Source organism: Pseudopipra pipra, chromosome W (assembly GCF_036250125.1).
Source record: "Pseudopipra pipra isolate bDixPip1 chromosome W, bDixPip1.hap1, whole genome shotgun sequence".
NCBI classification, from domain to species: Eukaryota; Metazoa; Chordata; class Aves; order Passeriformes; family Pipridae; genus Pseudopipra; species Pseudopipra pipra.
The window spans coordinates 45,244,835-45,268,104 of NC_087580.1; the positions used below are offsets into that span (position 1 = coordinate 45,244,835).

At 43.3% G+C, this 23,270-nt stretch overlaps 1 long non-coding RNA gene and 1 other non-coding gene across 2 annotated transcripts in view; one reads left to right on the forward strand and one right to left on the reverse strand.

Annotated features, from left to right (window-relative positions):
* Positions 1-23,270, reverse strand: part of LOC135405132 (uncharacterized) — a 101,248-nt gene that overhangs the window by 74,750 nt on the left and 3,228 nt on the right. The gene's annotated exons all lie outside the window — the stretch shown is intronic.
* On the forward strand, positions 22,603-22,674 carry TRNAE-CUC (transfer RNA glutamic acid (anticodon CUC)). Its single transcript has one exon. It is a non-coding gene; the product is annotated as a tRNA-Glu (tRNA).

A 23,270-nucleotide genomic window follows, 5' to 3' on the forward strand; every position in this document is an offset into this window, starting at 1 on the left:
CACCTGCACGGGACATCAGTTTAGAACAATGAAAATTTACACACCACTGACCATACGTCCACACCACTTGTACAGGACAAGCACATCCTGATTCTGCATGGGACAAGTACATACCGATTACATGAGCAATAGGTACTGATTAGTCCATGCCTTAACATGAATAATTTGATGGGTCTACACAACTGTTTTGTGCAGCCTCCCTCCTCAGCTGGCAAAGAACTGACTTTTACAAAATTTGGCTAGCAAATTTTCATCTTCCCTGATGATTTCAATCAGTTGTTTTTGCAAACTAGTAGGATATTTTGATATTTTTGACACATGGGTTCAAAGTCCACTGAAACTCTCCATTGGGAAGATTTTTAAACAGGCAACAAAATTCTGTTTCCAAGTTTTGCAAGTGTAGAGATAAGAGAGTTTTTATAGGTGACGCATTGTTTTCAGCATCAAAGTCACATAATTTCCAAACACCTCTTTTCCAAACACTCTCTCCATAGCATGAGTTTCTTTTGAAAATCAGTTACTTTTGAGCTCTTTCTTAAAATGTAATCTTCACCTTGAAGGGACACAAAGTGAGGGGTTTCTTTCTAAAAAAAGTACTAGGTAGCATACTACTGGCAGCCACTTGTAATCACAGAAAAGGTCAGCAAACTCAAAACACTTGTCTTTTTGTAAAAGAAAAATGCATAACTCATTTTTAAATTTGACAATATTTTATGAACTTTGCCATGAGATAACCAGCAAACCTTTGTGTGGTACAAAAGATTTACATTGTCATTCCTCATCTCATTACAAAGTATTGTAAAGATTCTACTATTTACAGGTCATGTTTTTATAAAATTGACCATACCAATGACACTGTGTAGCACTTTGTGCAGTTCTGACTCCAACATCGTTTTTGCAATAATGTGCCTATGAATGAGGCAGTGGATGAGTTTCACGTGTGGTGCTATCTCTAACCTTATACCCCAGAATCCTTTTTTTATTCCAGTCAAAGCAGTCATTCCATTAGTGGTTACGCTTACACAGTTTTTCCATAAAGCATTGTTTTTTATTAAACGTCTTTTACTGTTAAGAATATACCTTCTGGAGTGCATCTTTCCTTTAGTGGCTCACAAAAGTAGTTCTTTGTGTATTTCATTCTTGAAACAGAATCTATCAAGTACTGTAAGCTGAGACATGTTAGAAACATCAGTACTTTCATCCAACTCCATAGCTAACCTCCCACACTGTGTAATTGGTTCTAATACTTGTTTCTTCAAATCTTCAGCAGTGGCATTCCTGAGAAAGGAATGCATTTTAGTTTGTCACCATATTGTTTTCATGCGTTATTTCAGCCATTTTTACTGCAGGAAGAACAAGTGTTTCCCTAATGGCACATCACATTTTGTCTTTCGCTCTTGAGTAAGAAACCTCAATAGAAGCTTCTAAACATTTATCATTAAGTTTAGTGAAATTTTGTAAAGTACTGGACTGAGTATCACATGACTTGAAACACTGTTGAAAAAACTGTAGAGGTTTGTCTTCATGTTCTGGATGTTTAGGTTTTAAATGTCTTGCTAATCATGATGGCTTCATACTATCATTAGCTAATATCTCAAGACATAGTATACTCTTAATGACAGTTGAAGTAAATCCATATTTAAAATAGTCTTTTTGATAATTTCCGGGGGGTTTTTTGTTTGTCTTCTTGTCAGATCTGATTAGATCATCATTGTTTTTACCTCAGAATGTGTCTGACGAAGAGTACTCCTACTAGGAGTTCAAGTGTCAGCTCTGCCATTTTATTCTAGTTTGCTTGTGCTCACATTATTAGCATTATCTTCAATCCGCAGTTTCTTTGCAGAAATCTTTTTAAGCCACTTGTCCATTCTATTAGGGTTAGTTTAGTTAAAACTATGTAATATAATCCATAAAGCACACGTAAACTGCCATACCTTGCTGTCATGGTTTGAGAGCCCCAAAATCCAATTCTCTAGTCCTAGCCCCCCTCCCACATCTCAACCCAGTGTGAGATGGGTTTTCCAGACACCATACGAGACTCACAATGGGGGGAAGGGATTATATATTACAATGACTGTACAAAATAAATACTGCAATACATTATATACAATCTTAACTATCTCTACCATGACATAAAAGCATTTACAATGGATCAAATCTCTTCTCCCTTCCAAATAAAAGTCCAGGAGGGAAGAAGGAAAAGATCCTTTCCACTCTCAGAGCAGCAGTGTCTTCAGGGCAGCAGTCTATCTCTCTCTCTCTCTTCCATGCAGCAGCTGTAGCTGGATCTCTGCCAGTACACAGGAGGGGGGTATCCAAGTCCTCGTGGCCCTTCGTCTCCAAGCGAGGGTCTTCTCTTCCGTAGGCTGTGTTCACCGGGACAAAGGTCACTTCACTATGGTCATATCAACGAAGTGCAGAAGCCTTCGTGATGGTCCGTATCTTCAGGGGATTCAAACCCCCTTTGCAGAGCTCCGTGCCTGCAGCCACCACAGCCCGCGCTCGCGCTGACGAGCCCTGCCGCCGCCACCGAGACACAGCGCCTCCGCCACCCACGCAGATCCAGTCGACAGAGAACTGGGAGAAGCCAGCAAATAGCCAAAGACTTTCCAGCAGCGCACGTCTACAGCGCCGAGACCGAAAGGTAAAATGGGAAATTTTCTCTCCACTGAGATATCACAGGACACAGATGCACTGGCTATCCTGCTAAAACCATATCACATACAAACCACAAGGGCTGAACTAACAGAACTGGTATGCTTTATTAAGGCAGCTGTACCTGAACTGCCATTAGTTGAAGCCCTTCACATAGAAATATGGGACAAAATAGGAAACCTTATAAAACTGAAAGTCCAGGGGGGAGACCCCCAAGCTAGCAATGCTTTTCCAGCCTGGCAAGTCATAATGTCTGCACTAAGCAGGGCACACGAATGGACAACACATGCATCCAACGCCAACACACATCCCCCCGCTCACACTGCTGGCAACAGCCCGACTTCTAGGCGTAGGACCTCAAACGCACAAAGTCCGGCAGGGGGAGGGAGAGGAGCTGTTCGTGACTTAAGCTTCGGGTCAGGAACCGGGAGCCAAAGGGATGCAGGTCGGCGAAAGGGGACAGGGCCTGTGATGAGAGATCCCAGCCCATGGGACCAGCGCAGAGGGCCCCGTAATAGCAATGGGGGGGGTAACCCAGCATATTTGCCACCCCGCACCACGGATGATTGCCGACCACGTGCCCAGGCATGGGTGCCACCATCTTGCCCGCCACATGGACTGGAAACTGACCCGTCTCTTCCGGCCTCAGCGCTGCCCTGCCCCACCCATAAGCACAAAGGGGGAGGTAACCCAGCCCCCTCGCCGCCTCCACCACCCACCACCCCCCCCAGGGAACCGGGTTCACTGGGGCCACAGGGGGGGAGGAATGGGGGGATGAGGAGGAGGAATCCGTGATGGTTCTGCCGGGAGGGAGTGAGGTAGCAAACGGGGAAGGATCGGTTGATAGATATGCCACACGATTGGAGAACAACGTGTGGCTGGCTGATTTTAGGGAGAATTGCTCTGCTTATGCCAGTGACCCACAGGCAGGTGTAACAGCACATCAGTTAACCAGAGATGGAAATTATAGTTCAATAGATACACAATCTAAATACCATAGAGAGATATATGGTGTAATAGCCAAACAAGCCCTGAAAGCTATAAAAAACCTTCACACTACAGACCAAAATAGCAACCTGTCCTCCACAAAAGCATTACAAAATTATTCTGAACCAAATTCAAGATGTTTAGATCGGCTGCAATCTGTTTTAAACAAACAAGTGGAATACAATAAAGCCAGAGAGATGCTGTATAAGCAATTGGCTTTTGAAAAGGCAAGCTCAAGCTGTGGAGAAGCTTTGCAAACCCCTCTTGAAAGGGAAGGCTATCGAAGAGTTAGCTCTGTGAAACACCAATCTAACCCTTTTGCTATAACCCTAAAAGCCCAGTTAGGAGTAAAAGATGAGGCCAGACACAGAGCTAGTTGTGTTACATGTGGTGACAGTAAGCACTATCAGAGAGATTGCCCTTGGAGACCCTTAGCAGCAACATCCCACAACTACCTAAGCAGCAGGGAATGGGCTGAGTTATACCAAGGGTGCCATAAGCAAGGCAAAAGCTATGCCATAAGCATCGTACTGCTTGCTGCCGTGCTGCTTGCTATCCTCCTCTCTGCCACCCACTTTCCCGAACAAGAGAGGAAGCAGCTTAAGGCAAGCCACAATGTGCCAACAACCAGCCCCAAAAATACCCCTGTATTCTGCACCCCCAAGAAAGGTGAGAAGTGGAAAACACTGCAAATGTTAAGAGCAGAAAATGCAGTCACAAAGCATATGGAAGCATTGCAGCTTGGACTGCCCTTACCTACAAGGCTTCCAGCAAATTGGCCTCTAATGATAATTGATTTAAAGAACTATTTCTTTACCATCCTTCTGCACCCTGAGAATGTGCCAAGGTTTACATTTTCCATCATGGCCTTGAACAATGCACAGCCCATGCAAGACTGCCAGCACTGCTGGGCTGTCCTTCCTCGGAGGATGCAAAACAGCCCGATGAAAAATCAGACAATTATCATACACCATCATATAGATAACACATTAATAACCACGGCCACAAGAAATGAACTGCCATTTGTTATTACTGCTCTAACCAAAACTGTCCAAGATGCAGAATTTCAGGTTGTTTCAGAAAGGATCCAACCATCACAACCCTGGACTTATCTTGGATGGAAGATCACACAGCAAGAAATTTCCACACAGCCACTGCAGCTTGAGGTAAAGGACACTTTAACTTTACATGAGTTGCAAAAACTCCTGGGGGCCATAAATTGGTTAAGGCCTATTTTAGGCATAACCACAGAGGAGCTACACCCTCTATTTGTGCTGCTAAGGAGGGGCTCCAACCTAACATCTAACAGGTCTCTGACAGCAGAGGCAAAGCAGACATTAGACATTTGTGCCAAGGCAATAGAGAATAGGCAGGGCAGAAGGAGAAATCCTGAACTGCAAATCTGCCTAGCCTTAGTTCCCAGCAGGTACCAGACATTTGCAGTCTTGTTTCAGTGGGATCAGACTGAGAAAGACCCGCTGCTAATTCTGGAGTGGCTCTTTCTGCCCCACACACCACCTAAAACTGTGTGGACTATTAACAAAATGTTTGCTAAGCTTGTCATTAAAGGCAGAGGACGACTGCAGGAACTAGACGGAAGGGATCCTGCCATCATCTACATCCCAGCTACGAAGGACAACTTAGACTGGATGCTGGCTGAGGACGCAGGATTCCATGCTGCCTTGGCAAGCTTTGATAGTAACATTTCAATCCATCTCCCTAAACACAGATTGTGGGCAGAAATCGGTAATTTACCTTTAGAGGCCACAACCAGATGCAAAAATGAACCAGTAAAAGGCCTCAGGGCCTTCACAGATGCATCTGGAAAAAACAAAAAAGGCTGCAATGACTTGAGTAAATCCTGCCACAGAACAGTGGGAATGAGAAGTACAGACCATGAACCAAACTCCTGTACAGGTTCTGGAACTGGCTGCCATTCATATTGCCTTGGGGAAATTTTCTAAACAACTTTTTAATGTTGTAACTAATTCCTGTTATACTATAAGGTTAATCCCCCGTTTTGAGAGTTAGTTTCTTTGAGATATTGTTAACCCTCACCTGTTGTTTGAAATGCGTTCTGTTTGGTTTCTTGTGATTCATAGAATGTTTGATTTCTATATAATACACACAAAATCACATGCTAACATGCCAGGTCCAATGACTGACAGAAACTGAGATACACATCCACAAAACATAACTGCCACAGCATCCACTGAACAAAACACTGAAAGTGTAAAACACACTGGCTTAGTTGCTTAGCAACCTTTGGTATCCCAAAGCAGAGTAATACTAATAATAAATCAGCTCCACTTCCTATCAAATAGGAAAATTCTCACGTCACAAGCATTCCACACTAACCCATAAGACAGGCAATTATTGCAAGAGCACATCACACACTGAAACACATGTTCAATGAACAACAAAAAAGGGGGAGAATCTGTATAGCCCGCAAGAACATCTGTAAAAAGCCACATATGTTATCAATTTTTTTAATTGTGACAGCACTGAAAAGAGTAAGTATGAAAGGCAACATAGGCCCCAGGCTTGTGCCTCTCCCGAACCACTGGTCATGGTAAGAAACTTGAATTCAGGACAGTGGACGAGATCCCTAGATTTTGTGACTTGGGGACGAGGCTATGCCTGCATGGCTACAGGAAAAGAATTTAAGTGGATTCCTTCCAGGTGTGTAAAACCCTATTTAGGTACACAATCCAGCAGCAAGAACCAGAGTAACGCAGAAGTTATAAAAGAGTTATGTTTATGTTTCAAGTTTCAGGTTTACATTAAGGGACGACCAATGTGGTAAAAAGCAGTCTGTAAAAAATCTGTGAATGTGTGTGAGATGAATGAGTGGCGGCCGCCGATGAATGCGAAGAGTAAATTAATAAAGAGAGTTGTTTGACTGGACAAATATTAAAACACAAAACACCTCACAAATAACACTACCTCCACCACAGGGTCACTTTAAGAAAATTTAGTTTTGCTAAGCTTATCCTGTTTCTTAAATAAAGTTGAACTCCCCAGTTATTTAAAAACCCTCAGATTAATAAAGGTTAAAGTTTATACATGGTTGGGCTAAGACCTTTAGGTTAATAAAGTTATTTCTCCAAGTTGCACTATCCTTTAGGAATATAAGAAGGTTTTATAAAGTTTACCATAGAAGTACAAGAGGCCAAGCAAGCAATGTGCTGGGTCATTGAGAGCTTTGGTGGTTTACAATGTACTGTTCTGATTGTTTGCACTGTTGTTTTTGCACTGTTTTTGTGACTTCTTTAGATAATTAAGAGAGGGGTGATGTAGGGGGTGTGTTTAAGGTACAGGGGATGTACCAGGGCAAGAGTGCCCGAGGGAGCATGCGCCGACATAGACAACCTTATTGGTCAAAGAAGTCACATGGTTTGAAGGGATAAAACCAGCGCCGAATTTGAAATAAATTCTCTTTGTTCACCACCTCACAAGGAGCGTGCTTCCTTCTTTACCATGTAAAGTACCCGCCACGCTACAATAGAATACCTTGGGTTGGAGGGGACATTTAAAGGTCATCTAGTCCAATCCCCCTGCAGTGAGTAGAGACATCTTCAACTAGGTCAGGTTGCTCAGAGTCCCATCAAACCTGACCTTGAATGTTTCCATGGATGGAGCATCTACCTGTAAGAGGTGTGTTTTAGGGATGCTGGATGAGGCATCATGGGAAATGAAGTCCCAAATGTACTCCAATAGACATGGGCAGGGAGATACCCCATGGTGATTGGTCAGGGGAGTCACATGTTGCTTTGAAGTGCATATAAAAGATGGTGTTTGCTTCCAATAAACAGATTTGGTCGTTGGAACCCCAACCAGCTGGGTCATATGGATTTATTTATTAATTATATCAATAAAACCATATCTGGCGCCCAAAAATGGGGCACTCCCTGTAACAGGGAATATTAGAAACTGCCTTGCACCAAGGAAAAATTGCGGTAGCATTCACATGAGCTTGTTTTAAAGCTGAGGAATGCATTCCAGAAAAAAAAGCAAGGCGTCGCATACCGAGCTAAAAGCGGGAGGACAACGTCATTAAAGAAAGGACATCGGATACCAGTGCGAAAGCCGACTGAGACATTGTGTGGTAAGGACCATGTTGGGAGCTCCAAGAATCTGAGTATTGTGCGCACGGGAGACCTGGCAGAGTAAGGTTTGAGAGAAAGAAAAGGCAAAGCTACAGTAGAGCCCAGGTAAGAAGCCGATATGGGAAGTTTAAATTTAAGGGAAATAGACATAAATGTAAAAACATTGAGGCAATATTCAAAAGAAACCATGAAAACCAAGCTGATCGGACTATTAAAATGGATAGAAATAACTGTATCAGGATTTCTGCTAAGCAGAATCCTTAGTGTGACTGCTTGGAAAAAATTTGGAAAGACAGCTCAAGAGAAAGCAAAGATAGAAGATGTGGACACCTTAAAAATCTCACAAAGAAACTTAAACTCGTCCATGGAGAAAAACTTTAAACCTCCTGTTCCCCCCACGAGCCCCAACAGGCAAAAAACTCCCCTTGACACTGGGAACAGACACGGGGGGTGGAGCGGAACCGCGTGCAGACTGAGAAGACCTAACAATGGACTTGGGCTGGGTTTTGCGCAGGCAGGAGCAGAGGGAGTGCGATTTAAGCTGCGGCAAAAGGGCGCAAATTTCAAATTGCGAATCCGTGGCAAAGGGGCGGTTTGTAAATTCCTGCTGTGATGTGGGGGAAGGGGACCCAGACAACCCACCTCCCTTTATCGCTGATGACTTGCAGCCACATGGTGGCCACGCTGCGGTTTGGGAGTTGCCATCTTGTCCATGGCCAGCTTGTCAAGTGTCCCAGTCTGAGGAAGCATGCATAAAGCATGTTAATCTGGTAGACAGAGAACCAACAGAGGACACCGCGAGAGGGTCGGTTTTGCCTCCTCCGAAAAAAGACAGGCACTCGTGCAGTGCAAGGACGGAGACCTACCCCTGTGTCCACTGCCTTTGCGCTGTTAAAAAAGCCTGCCAGGTTCCTGCCTTGCTGCGACCGGAGCCTCCTGAGATACATACAGAACTAATTTAACTTTGTATCTGGTTGTCTTGAAAAGCTTTGGTAAGAACACTGAAGCTTTAAGAGTTTTTCCTAATTTTTTCATTAGTTCCCCAGTGACCTTGTTTAAATTGTTAAGGTTGTTAAGTTGTTAAGCTTTCAAATGCAGCTGAATAGAAGCAGTTATAGTGACAATGTAGTTAAAATAACGTGTTTAAAAGGCTTTTAAACATCTCCATACCTCGTTAAGTAATGCATTCAGATGTTGTTGCCACAGAAGAGTGTGCCTAGTGTCAGCAAAAATGCAAAAATAACTGCTTGTGAGTCATAACTGCCTAAGAGACTGAGTTAAAACTGATTATAATGGCTCTAACCAATATCATTCAAGAAATAGAACTGCAAAATACTCCAGAGAAGATTCATCAACCCAACAGTGGAACAGATCTACGATAAAGAGAGGCCACATCTGTTTCTACCACAGTGTCCACCTAAGGCTGTCTAAATTGTTATTAACATATTTGTTAAGTTTGTTATTAAGAGCAAAAAGCAGCTACCAAAAATGAATGGACAAGAACTGAAAATTAACTACATCTCAAACACCAGAGACAAACTAATTGCTTACAAAGAATGCTGGATTTCAAGCTGTGTTAACAAATTGTAATGGTAACTTGTTTATGTATCTTTGAATTCATTAACTTTTTATTTTCTAAACAAAACTCACTCATAAAACAGACTATTGTCAAGAGACCACACTGCATGCCAAACGTGTTTCAAAAAAACAAAAAAAAAAGGGGGGATAAAACATGGATCTCTTTTATGTGTTGAACCTGCATTGACTTTTCCTCAAAACAGGGACGAGCACCAGAGACAGTGATTGATGGAGGTGAGCCAAAAGGAAAACACATAATTAATGACTGCTGGTAAACATAAACTGAATGATTGAAAAGTAGGGACACAATAAAAATTTTAAGTATGCATCAGTAAAGAATGACTGAAGTGGACACTTATGTATGAATGTGAAAGCTGTATAAATGAGAGAAGCTGTGTGGACATGTATGTGTGTAAACTTGGAGATACTTCGTGCTTCATGTGCCTTGAATAGATTACGCATAACAAACACTACCTCAGCCACATTGTTCTAGCAAGGAAAAACAGATAACACAACACTTATTCACTAAAAACCCTCAGAAAAATAAAGTTGATGCTTCTACCAATTACATGCAAACCCTTAGAAAAGTAAAAATCAATGTTCTACCCAGTTATGCAAAAACCCTCAGATCAATAAAGTTGTTATTTATCCCAGTCACACACAAATCCTTAAGAAAATAAAGGTTCAAGTTTATATCAAGCAATTTCAAAAGGTTAGAGATAAAAGTTCAAATAAGTAGGTTTGTTGAAGAACCAAGGTAAAAGCAGTGAGCTGGGTCGCTGTGATACAGTGGTTATTGTTAAAGGTTTTACAAGGTTTAAAAATGTACTATTCTATTATATGCACTGTTCTGTACTTCCTCATAATAATAAGAATGGGAGAGATGTAGGAGGCGTGTTTTAGGGATGCTGGATGAGGCATCATGGGAAATGAAGTCCCAAATGTACTCCAATAGACATGGGCAGGGAGATACCCCATGGTGATTGGTCAGGGGAGTCACATGTTGCTTTGAAGTGCATATAAAAGATGGTGTTTGCTTCCAATAAACGGATTTGGTTGTTGGAACCCCAATCAACTGGGTCGTATGGGTTTATTTATTTATTATATTAATAAAGCCATATCTACCAACTCTCTGGGCAATCTGTTCCAGTGTTTCATCACCCTCATCGTAAAAAATTTCATCCTTATATTTACTCTGAATCTACTTTCAGTTTAAAACCATTACCCCTTGTCCTAGTGCAACAGGCACTGCTAAAAAGTCTGTCTTCCATCTTTCTTATAAGCCTCCTTTAAAGTGCTGAAAGGCCACAATAAGCTCTTCCCGGAGCCTTCTCTTCTCCAGGGTGAACAACCCAAACTTTCTCAGCCTATCTTCATAGGAGAGGTGCTCCAGCCCTCTCCTCGTGGCCCTCCTCCAGATGCACTCCAACAGATCCATGTCTTTCTTGTACTGGGGACCCCAGAACTGGATGCAGCATTCCAGGTGGCATCTTACCAGAGCAGAGTAGAGGGGGAGAATCACCTACCTCGACCTGCTAGTCATGATGCTTTTGTTGCAGCTCAGGATACAGTTGGCTTTCTGGGATGCAACAGCACATTGTCGGGTCACGTTGAGCTTCTCGTCAACCAAATAATTATTCAGAACAAATTGACCTTAAATTACATTTTAGCACTACAAGGTGGAGTAGGTGTCCTAATTAATACTAACTGCCACTTTTATGTCAATCAAAATGAATTAATAAAGACAGATAATGAACAAATTAGAACTCATTTGCAAGTTCTATATGAAGTAGGACAAGAACTGATGGCTTGAATTGGCTAATGTCATGGTTTCCTAATATTGCTCAATGGGCACAAAAGCTTACAATGACCTTAATAATTCTATTATTTGCTTTTTGTTGCCTTTTACATGAGCATTAAATGCTATCTTTCTCTTTGTAATACTATAACTCGCAAGTATTTTATTAAGTAAATAGGTGCTAATGGACAAAAGAAGAGGAGGGAACATGCAAGGCAAGGTACTAACTGCAACATGACTTGCATTAAATGAATGAACACAACCTGAGGCTATGAGCTTTTATTCTCGGGGTCAACATGACCTGAAGACCAAACCTAAGCCAGCTTGTACTGGCTGAGAATGCCCCATACTGACAATAAAACTGAACAAGGTATTCAAGGTGCAGCCTCAGCAGTGCTGAGTACAGGGGGGCAAACACTTCCCTTGGCCTGCTGACCACACTATTTCTGATACAAGCTAGGATGCCATTGACCTTCTTGGCCACCTGGGCACAATGTCAGCTCATATTCAGTTGGCTGTTGACCAACACCTACAGGTTCTTTTTCTCCGGGCAGCTCTCCAATCACTCTGCCTCAAGCCTGTAGTGTTGCATGGGGTTGTTGTGATCCAAGTGCAGAACGCGGCACTTGGCCTTGTTGAATCTCATACAATTGGCCTCGGTCCATTGATCCAGCCTGTCCAGATCCCTCTGTAGAGCCTTTCTACACTGAAACAGATGAATACTGCCCAACATGGTGTCATCTGCAAACTTCCTGAGGGTGCACTCAATTCCCTCATCCATATTCTTGATAAAGATATTAAACAGGACAGGCCCCAATACTGAACCTTGGGGAACACCCCTTGTGACCAGCCGCCAACTGGATGTAACTCCATTCACCACCACTCTTTGGGCTCAGCCATCCAGCCAGTTTTTTTAACCAGTGAACAGTGCATCCATCCAAGCTATGAGCAGCCAGGAGAATGCTATGGAAAACAATGCCAAAGGCTTTACTTAAGCCTAGGTAGACAATGTCCACAGCCTTTCCCTCATCCACCAAGTGGGTCACCCTGTCATAGAAGGAGATCAGGTTAGTCAAACAGGACCTGCCTTTCATAAATCCATGCTGACTGGGTCTAATCCCCTGGCTATCCTGTATGTGCCATGTGATAGCACCCAAGATGATCTGCTCCATGACCTCCCCTGGCACTGAGGTCAGTCTGACAGGGTTCCCTGGATCCTCCTTATAGCCCTTCTTATAGATGGGCATCACGTTGGCCAACATCCAGTTGTCTGGGACCTCCCCAATTAGCCAGGACTGCTGATAAGTGATTGAAAATTGCTTAGTGAGTACTTCCACCAGCTTCCACAGTGCCCTTGGATGTATCCCATCTGGCCCCACAGACTTGTGTGTCTTAAGTGGTGTAGCAGGTCTCTAACCATTTCCCCTTGGATTATGGGGGCTTCATTCTGCTCCCTGTCCCTGTCTTACAGTTCAAGGGGCTGGGTACCCAGCCAACAACTGGTCTTACTATTAAAGACTGAGGCAAAGAAGCCATTAAGTACCTTGGCCTTTTCCTCATCCTTTGTCACTGTTTCCTTCCACATCCAATAAAGGATGGAGATTCTCTTTAGCCCTCTGTAGTGGGTTTGTAACCCTCCCTGGGAGGGAAACGGAACTAGGATAGGTCACCTGATGTATATTTTACCAACAAGCTATTCCATACCATGTTACATCAGCTCAGATATAAAGAGACCAGAAGGAAACAACTCCTTCTTCTCTTCCGGGACAGTTGTGCAGGATAGACGGTTGTTTTCGGAGGAGGAAAACACCTTTTGTGGGGAAGTAGTCTTTATTTTCAGTCTTCCCTGTGTGCATAGTGCTTATAGTTCTCTTTTTCTTCTCTGCGTAAATATAAGACTGCCTTCTCAGCAGTCTCAGTTTTGCAAGTTTTTTTCTTTCCCCCCTTCCCTCCTCCTTTTCCCTTTTGGGGGGGGTTGGGCGGAGTCTTGGTGGACACCAGGAGTTCAGCCAAAGGTAAACGATAACAAAGTTGGTGCCAAAACCCAGGAAGACTGCCAAGAAACATAGTTTATATAAACACTGCCTTGCTTATCTTTTTGTTTTGCTAACTCAGGAACATACTAATATAAACATGGCTTTACACCCAATCCTTGTATTTACACCTTTGATTTTACTAACAATTCTTGTAGGCTGTGTGACTTATACTCTGAAAGACCACCAGGGGGATAGATACAATTTTCTTTCCCTTCTTAATTTTGACATAGATGGCTTTGTAATGAAGGTGCCATTAATCCTTACTAATCCTTATTTAAGCTGCCTGGCCATGGTACTGCTTATAACCAACACTATGAGAATGTTATGGGGATTGGGGAATGTAGTATTGTCTTTGTTGCCTTGTTGCAGGAAAAAACAAACTTCGAGAGAGAATTTACTGTGATGTGCCTTAAAGGACCCAGTTCCTGCATGGCAGGGAATGTGGATAAATTTAGACAGGTTCTTAGGGCGTTTAACACCCCCCCCCTTGCCTGGGACTTCACATCAGAACAAGTATTCAACCCCAACAAACTGACACGTCGTTTAATGGAAGGATGCCTTGCCTACCCCGATCAAAACCAGCAGCTTCTCACCCTGTACTGGGGCTTATCGAGCTGCAGTTCAATACTCTAAATAGACTACGACTGAGACAGGGACCCAAACTATAACACCTGAAGTCAGTATTGCCCCCGTAGTGAAAAAGAAGACATGGATAAGGAAATCTACAGGACCTACAGGCCTACCTCAGGGATTAGTAAGGGAGGAAGAAGGAGAAGAATTAATGGAAGTAATGACAGAGGAAGAGGAGGCAAGGCAAAGATCCAGTTCTTCACTAGAGGAAGGTTGATCAATCGGAGAGGGAATCAGACAGGAAAGCAAAGTTATCTGGTCCCTGAGCCCGTCAGAACTTCGGGACTTGCGGAGAGATTACAGCTGCCAGTCTGGTGAAAGAATTCTTACCTGTCTGCTCCGATGCTGGGATAACGGGGCTAGTAGTCACCTGTTAGAAGGTCATGAATCACAGTAACTAGGATCTATTGCCAGAGATTGTGAAATCGAAAAAGAAATTGGAAAGAAGAGAAACATTTGCAGTCTTTGGAGACGGTTCTTCTTAAGTGTGACAGAAAGGTACCTGTTCAAGGAAGATCTAATGAGCTCCCCAGGAAAGTGGACTACTGCAGATGGAGGCATCCAGTACCTGTGGGAATTGGCAATGCTGGAAATCATTTACGGTAGCCCATACGAGAGCCTCTTCAACAGTCCAGAGGATGTCCCTTGCATGCTGCCCATGTGGAGAAAGGTAATTCAAGGTGCCCCCACATCATATGTTAACTGCCTGGTGACAATATACCATCTGAAGATGGATGAACCAACTGTGGACATGATGTCTGCCTGGATACAGAGTATAGAAGAAGATATGGAAGCCTCCTCATTCCCACAGGCCAGCAAATTAGATTTCAGGGACAGCTCCGATCTCCACCACCGGTGTGCCCACACTGGGGAGAGGCCTTACAAGTGCCCCGAATGTGAGAATCACCACAGAGACAGTCCAAGAGATCGGTCTCAGTCTCCTTCTGTACCACTCAGAAGGAAAGGAAGCCCCAAGAGCAGGCCACGTGGTGAACTATGGTTTTTCCTGCACGACCAAGAGGAAGACATGAAGAAGTGGGATGGTGAACCTACCTCTGAGCTTGAAGCCTGGGTATGAGAATTAAGAAGGAAGAAGGCTAATAAGAAGGCCGTCCACGTAGTTGATGCAGAGGCCCCGGAAAGAGATCAGCGATCTTTGAGATGCAGAAAGACTGAGCTAAACAAATATAACTATCTATTCAACTACAAAGAGCAACTGAAGAATTTTAAATATTGAATTCAGTCACTTAGTTAAATATGTTCTTTTAGACACAGGACAGCTGCATTTTGCTTCATGTCATTGCATTTCACTGAATCAAGTGTGTACTGTACATCGAGTTATCGTTATCTTGTCTGTTATCAGTCATTTTAACTGAGACTGGATTACCAGACATATCCTCAGTATAAAACTACAAGATGTTAAGCCTGAATTGCCTTTCAACTGCATACAGGCAAATCCAGGGCATTTTTAGTAGTGTTTGTACACTGATAAAAACAGAAAAGTCAGGACAGGGGAAGAGATGGTGGTATAAGTGTGTGCATTTCCAGCTGTGTGTGTGTACATGTGTGTGTTCCTCTGTGCATCCATGTATGTGTATATATATGCATATGAGTGTCTCCTTCTGTGGAGGTGCATGCATGCATGTCTCCCTGTGTGTGAGCATGCATCAGTATGAGTAGTGTTCCTCAGGGGTCAGTATTGGGACTGGTGCTGTTTAATATCTTTGACAGAGGGATCAAGTGCACCCTCAGAAAGTTTGCCGATGACACCAAGTTGTGTGGTGTGGTAGAAAAGCTGGAGGGAAGGGATGCCATCCAGAGGGACCTGGACAGGTTTGAGAGGTGGGTCTGTGCTAACCTCATGAAGTTCAATAAGGCCAAGTGCAAGGTCCTGCACCTGGATCGGGGCAATTCCAAGCACAAATACAGTCTGGATGGAGAATGGATTGAGAGCAGCCCTGTGGAGAAAGACTTGGAGGTGTTGGTGGATGAGAAGATCAATATGACCTGGCAATGTGCACTTGCAGCCCAGAAAACCAAACGTGTCCTGGGCTGCACCAAAAGCAGTATGACCAGCAGGTCGTGATTCTCCCCCTCTACTCTGCTCTTCTGAGACCCCACCTGGAGTACTGCATCCAGCTCTGGGGTCCCAGCACAGGAAAGACATGGACCTGTTCAAGTGGGTCCAGAGGAGGCCACAAAGTTGATCAGAGGGCTGGAGCAGCTCTCCTATGATGACAGGTTGAGAGAGTTGGGCTTGTTCAGCCTGGAGAAGGCTCTGGGGAGACCTTATAGCAGCCTTTCAGTACCTGAAGGGAGACTACAAGAAAGCTGGAGAGGGACTTTTCACAAGGGCATGTAGTGACAGGACAAAGGAGGAATGGCTTTAAAGTGAAAGAGGGTAGGTTTAGATATTAGGAAGAAATTCTTTACTGTGAGGGTGGTGAGGTACTGGAACAGGTCTCCCAGAGAAGTTGGTAGATGCCCTATCCCTGGAAGTGTTCAAGGCCAAATTGGATAGGGTGTTGAATAACTTAGTCTAGTGGAAGGTGTCCCTGCCAATGGCAGGGAGGTCAGAACTAGATGATCTTTAAAGTCCCTTTCAACCCAAAGCATTCTATGATTCTATGATTCTATGTATGTCTCCTTTTCCGTGTGTCTTCCTGTGTCAGTGTGGTGGTTTGAAAAAGGCTTTTCCTCAGGAGGTATTGTTTCTTATATGGGACCAATGAACAGCTTCGTACGCTCGTGCGGAAGTTACATACTCACAGAAATGGAAGAGAAGAGGTTAATTTTCGGACTGTGTGGCTAGAGGCAGAGGCAGCCATGCCTTAAGCATGCCAGGTGTATCCAGGGCCGGAGGCCGACTCCTGACGGCTGGGCCAGGAGCAGCCAACCATGCTGTGGAGCCTCCCCCCCCTGAAGTCGGTGACCGAGGAAAACCCTGGAGGATCAGGAAAGGTCTCCAAGTCGAATTTTCTCCACTTCGCAGAGATAGAGGAGGAAAACGGCAGCAAAGTGCCAAGTCGGCCAGGCAGAGGTTTGTGACTGGCAGACACACAGTATTGGAACAGAGCCAGCGTTAATCAAGGGGTGGAGAGAGAGAGAGAGAGGGCTAAACTGAGAGAAAGACCTGACCTTTGGGAAAGCAGTTGCAACGCCCAGATATGTAAGTGCTGAAAGGAATCTTTCCCCCAAGCTTGAGGGGGAAGTCCTTGGGCCCCTGTAGGTCCTAGCCTAGCTAAGACTGCAGGTCCTAGCCTAGCTAAGACTACGGGAGCAAAAACTCCTCAGGAGTTTTTTTTCAGCCAGACTTGCCACTTTTCTTCACCGTGGGAAGGAGGGGTGGAATTCCCAAACAGTCTTCTGAGAAGCTCGGGCCTCAGGAGCCAGGATTTTCACAAAGTAAAAACAGGAGATAAAGACAAGAGACACTTAACAGTGCTAAAAGAAATTAATTTAAAAGAACTGTAGCTTGAAAGTGAAAAAAGACTTCTTCTCATTTTTCCCCTGGTCTCTTTTGGAAAAAGGAGGGACTTAACCTAATGTAATATATTATTTTACTGTAAAAGAAATAATTAAATTGTTATATATTTATGTATGTAAATAAACTTGTAAATATTTTCCCTTCCCCTAATACCAAGTTGTATGTGTCTGAAAACTTCTTCTTCCCTTTCACATTAGAACAAATTGTAACAACCCCTTTAAATTGACCTTTTTAAAATTCCTGTGTTTTTCAAACCACCACAGTCAGCTTCTGTGAGCATGCATGCACAAGTGCCTCTGTCTTCATGTGTGAGGGTATGTTTCTCCCCTTGTATGTGCATGAGTGTCCTCCTCTCCTATTGCACATGCATTTGCTCAGTTGATATGGAGAGAGCAGTGGATATCATCTACCTCAAATTTAGCAAGGTGTTTGACATGGTCTCCCACCCCATCCTTGTTGTCAAGTTGCTAAGATATGGACTGGATAGATGGACCACAAAATGGGTAGAAAACTAGCTTAACTGCTTAGCTGGAAATAGTCAAGAGAGCTTGATGGAGTCTTGGATAACCTAATCTAAGATCCCGCTGGATTCAACAGAAGGTTGGATCAGATGATACCCAGAGATCCCTTCGAACCTACGCTTTTTATGAGAGGGACACGCACATGCACATATGTATGAAGAGAGAAACATTCATGCATACATGCTTGCTTGCTACAAACATACCTATAGAAGCCTTTCTTGTCATTCTTGACATCTCTTGACAGTTTTATCTCCAGCTGAGCTTTTGTCTTCTTAACTGCATTTCTGCATGCCAAAGCAAAATTTCTATATTCTTTGGGAGCTTGTCCCCTTTTCCATCTCCCATATGCTTCCTTTTTTGCATTTGAGCTCTCAGTAGCTCACTGTTTAACAAGGCTGGTTTCTTGTTATGTCTGCTTCTTTTCCTGCTTAGGAGGATGGACTGCTCTTGTGCTTTGAGAAGGCTATCTCTGAAAATCTCCAAGGACTCCTGAGCTCCTTTGCCCTCCAAAGCAGACTTCCTTGGGATGCTTCATAACAGTTCCCTAAACAAGTTGAAATTAGCTCTTCTGAAGTCCAAGGTCTTTATTCTGCTAATTGTCTTCCTCATGCTCCCTAGGATCTCAAACTCTGTGATCTTACAATCACTGCAGCAAGGTTGCCATTGACAGTCACATCTCCAAACAATCTTCCTTATTTGTAAGCAGTAGGTCCAGAAGAGCACCACTCCTAGTCAGCACATCCAGCAATTGCATTAGGAAGTTGTCCTCAATGCATTCAAGAAATATCTTAGAATGATTGTTCACCACTGTTGCTTTTCCAACAAATATCAGAGTAGTTGAAGTCCCCCATAATAACCAGAACCTGCAAAACTGAGGCTTCTTTAAGCTGTCTGAAGTTGTTATTCTGTTTGTGCGTATCTCCCTGTATGCACATCTCCTGTGTTTATGTGCACAAGTGTCTCCCTGTGTGAGCACATGAGCATTTCCCTTCCTGTGTACATGTGCATGAGTGTCCACCTCTGTGTTGGCCCTAGCAGTCAGGAGAGCCAACTGTGCCCTGGGGTGCATCAGGCACAGCATCGCCAGCCGGTCAAAGGTGATTGTCCTCCTCTACTCTGCACTGGTGCAGCCTCATCTCAAGTACTGTGTGCAGTTTTGGGCACCACAATATAAGAAAGATATAAAACCATTAGAAAGCATCCAAAGGAGGGCTATGAAGATGGTGAAGGGCCTAGAGGGGAAGCCATAGGAGGAGTGGCTGAGGACACTTGGTTTGTTCAGCCTAGAGAAGAGGTGACTGAGGGGAGACCTCATCACAGTCTACAGTTTCCTCACAAGGGGAAGTGGAAGGGCAAGTGCCGATCACTTCACTCTGGTGACCAGCAATGGGACCCAAGGGAATGGCATGAAGCTGTGTCAGGGGAGGTTTAGGTTAGATATTAGGAAAAGGTTCTTTACTTAGAGGGTGGTTGGGCACTGGAACAAGCTCCCCAGGGAAGTGGTCACAGCACCAAGCCTGCCAGAGCTAGAGAAGCATTTGAACAATGCTCTCAGGCACACAGGGTGATTTTTGGGGTTGTCCTGTGCAGGGCCAGGAGTTGGACTTCTATGATCCTTGTGGGTCCCTTCCAACTCAGGACATTCTATGATTCTATGATCTCAATCTGTCTGTGTCTGTATACATCTCCCTCTGCATGTTGGTGTGCACAATTGTCCTTTGTGTGTGTGTGTACATGAGTGTCTGTGTCCACAACTACCTAAATGGAGGATACACAGAAGATGGAGACAGTCTCTTCTTGGAGGTGCACAGCAATAGGAAGACAGGCAATGGTCAGAAGTTGGGCCATGGGAAGTTCCAATTAGGAATATTTTTTTTTACCATTACAGTGGTCAAATACTGGAATAGATTGCCCAAAGAGGTTGTAGTATCTCCATTCTTGGAGCTGTTCAAGGCCCTGAGCAACTTGACCTAATTAGACTTGTTCTGAGCAAGAGGTTGGACTAGATGACCTCTGGAGGTCCCTTTCAACCTAAATTATTCTATGATTCTATGAGTGTGCATGTGTCTGTGCGCGTGTGTTTCTGTGTCTATCTCTGTGGACACTACTTGTAAAATATATTTAGCTGTTACTGTTTAGTTACTCCCAAAATTTGAAGAGGGTTAAATAATATAGTCTTGATCTTGATATTTTACCTTTTGGCAAAAATGGAAAACTTATTTTCAAGAATATGAATGTGGTGGTTTGAAAAATCTTTTCTCTGAGGTAGCAATGGTTTGCCCCACTGATAATACTGGACCAATCAATAGTCCACGTGCACCCTACGGAAATTACATACCCACAGAAACGGAAGAGAAGGTGGTGAAGATAGTTGAGAAAGTAGGTAGCCATGATCTGAGCCAGAAGGAAACAGGGGGCCAGTGAGCCCCTCTGGGGGCCAAGGGCCCCCAGCCCCCAGCTGAGGCTACGGGAGACCCAGTATAGTGTCAAAGCTGGACCGGGTCCCATAATCAAGAGCTGGAAGAGTTTCCTTACTGTCAGCAGCAGCAGAAGACACTGAAAGCGGCAGTGGAGCAGTCCTGAACAGAGACAACGGTGGCTAAAAGCCAAAAGATAGCCAGTAGCCACAAGATAACGTGAAGCCAGCTGAAAGACGCAGAGATGTTCCTGCAGGAGGGAGAGCTGGCACCAAAACAAAGGAAAACTCAACAGAGCTGGTTTGGGGTAAGACTATTACTTTCCCAAAACCCTGAGACTTTCTGAAGAGGAGGGGTGGACTTCCAAACCCTTAGGGGGTCCCAAAATGCAGCAGCAGCTAGAGAGAGAGAGAAAAGAACTGAAAAAACCCAGGAGTCGTCCTGAGAGCTGAGCCAGGACGGAATCCGGAGGAGGTGGCCGTGCCGTCTGCTGCTGCTGTCTTTATCATGCTGGCGAGCTGAGACAGAGCAAAAGAGCTTTGGTAAGACTGAACTGAAAGCTGCCTTCAATGTTCTAACCCAAGAGGAGTGAAGATCTACAAGGAAATCTCTCGAAGGCTCAGGCTCAGGGTTGGAATTTCCACAAAGCAAGAACCAAAATCCTGACTGCCATACGCAAATCTGCTGCCTCAGGAAAATGAAGGATACTAACCAGTGCCACGAAAAACTGAAATGAAGGAACTGTGGCCTGAGAAGTGACAGAAAGACTTTTCTCTTTTCTTCTTGGACTTTTATTGAAGAAAAGGAGAAATTTAATTTAATGTAAATATATGTGTGGGTGTAAATAAACCTTTGTAAATATTTTCCCCTTCCCCCAATAATGAATGGTTGTGTTTTGTCTGAAAACTCTTCACATGAGGTGAAAAAGATATCAAGTCCATACCATCACTAAACCCTCTCACAGGGGCAAACTGTAGGAGGGGGGCTTGAACTTAGAAATTAGATTCTTGGGAGTTTCAAACCACCACAATGACTTACAGGATTTTCAGCAACATCAAAAAAATTCAACTTCCTGATTCCACAAAGAAGTGCATGACTCATTCTCTGGTAGCAAATATTTAAATGCACTAAATAGATTTTCACAGATCCAAAATGGTCTTTTCCCAGGGTACAGGGTGGGATGGGAATCATTTCTTTTCCCCTGTCTACAAACCACCTGATTTGGTCTGCAAAACATCTACATGTTCTTAACACTAGAAGATTAATCACAGATCATAATACACATACTGTTTATATAAGTTTGAAATTATAAGTAACAAGGAACATCCATTTGCTATGAGGATCCAAACATATTTTAAAACTTAACCATTTAATTCTGGTATATAAAGGAACTAAACTCTTTGAATAAACTGGTCCTAACTGTTCCAAGTGCCATAGTTGCAAACAAGCTTTTCTGACAGCAACATCTCTGACAGAGATTGCTCAAAAACTGAATGTTTAGCACAGGATCTGCATTAATGAAGACCAAAACTCTTGAACAACCCCCCAAAGCTCTATCCCTTTTCAGAAAAAAGACAAGAAAGTGAACTCCCGCTAATCCAATGGCAAGATCTTGGTACACAGTTACCAAGACTGTGATGAACTGAACAAGCAATAAAGGTTTTATTTCTTTACTGTACCTAAGAGTTTCCACGTCACAGACAATGTAAAACCTTTACTTTCACAGTAATGCACTAAGTCAATTTTATTATGAGATTATCAGAAGTGTGGGAGAGCTAGGAGAAGATCTGGGATCAGACTTAAACTTGAGTTGTTCAACTACACCAAAAATGTCCTATTTCTAAAGAGCAGAATTGAAATGAACTTTTGCCAAGTATAACTTCCCTGAGATCACTTACATCCAAAGATTTTTTTTCCTGTTACATATCATATTTTGTGAACGGCCCACATAATTATAAAGGAGAGATAACTATATAAGAAGTGATCTCCAATACACATACAGAGATATTTCTGCAACATATAAACCAATTCAAATGTAAAAACTAAAATTCCTTATAAATTTTTAACATGGTATTCCTTTAAAACATTTCCAACCACAAGGGAAAGTGGTGAACCTTATTGTGTATAAAATATATCTAATTTTAGAGCAAGATTTCTAAGAGTGTAAACATCCATACTACACACTTCCATAAGTCATCTAAGTAACTCCCCAAGACATAAGCACAATTACAAATATATTCTAGGAAAGGACTAATTAGTCTATTTCTCCATGCTCCAATCCCAAAGAATGATCTCTCATTGTTTGCTTTGCTCCCTGCACCAATGCATAAACGTAAATGCCTATCTAATATATATATTAATACAATGCATATATTAAATCGGGCCCCCTGGTGGTCTAGTGGTTAGGATGCGGCGCTCTCAACGCCGCGGCCCGGGTTCGATTCCCGGTCAGGGAACCCCTCCGGGCAGATGGAGCTCGTCAGCCCTGTAAGGCCGTCCATCTAAGAGAAGGTCACTCTAAACAAACCTATGTCCTGAGGACCTCGCTGCCACCGTCCGAGCTTCGCTCAGCCCCAGCAGTTGAACCTTAGGATTAAAGGGTGGGCTCAGTTCAGCACACACTGTGTCTCACCTAAAAAATCCACTGTGCAGGCTCGAAGGGTAATGACCTTTCCCAAATCTTCATTCGCGAAGACTGGCCATACATATATTAAATCTCTGTTAAAGACATTATATGTAGTTATATAGTTTTAGATATAGGATTTTAATATATTATACATATAATAGTTTTTATTGCCATATGCAAACAATGGTGAAAAGGCATTTAATACTCCAGTCCTGAAAGCAGGAGTTGAGTTTAAAATTTAATCATATGGAAAATCCCAGTGCAGTCTGGAAAAAACTCCCATGTTTAGCAATAAACATAAATTTAAGTATTAGGGTCTCAGTCTTGAAAACATCATATAACAAAATAAAAGTGAATTGAATGGTCAAAAGCTGTTCCTCAGAGATATATCATTATCTAGATCATAGAATCTAGATCATAGAATCT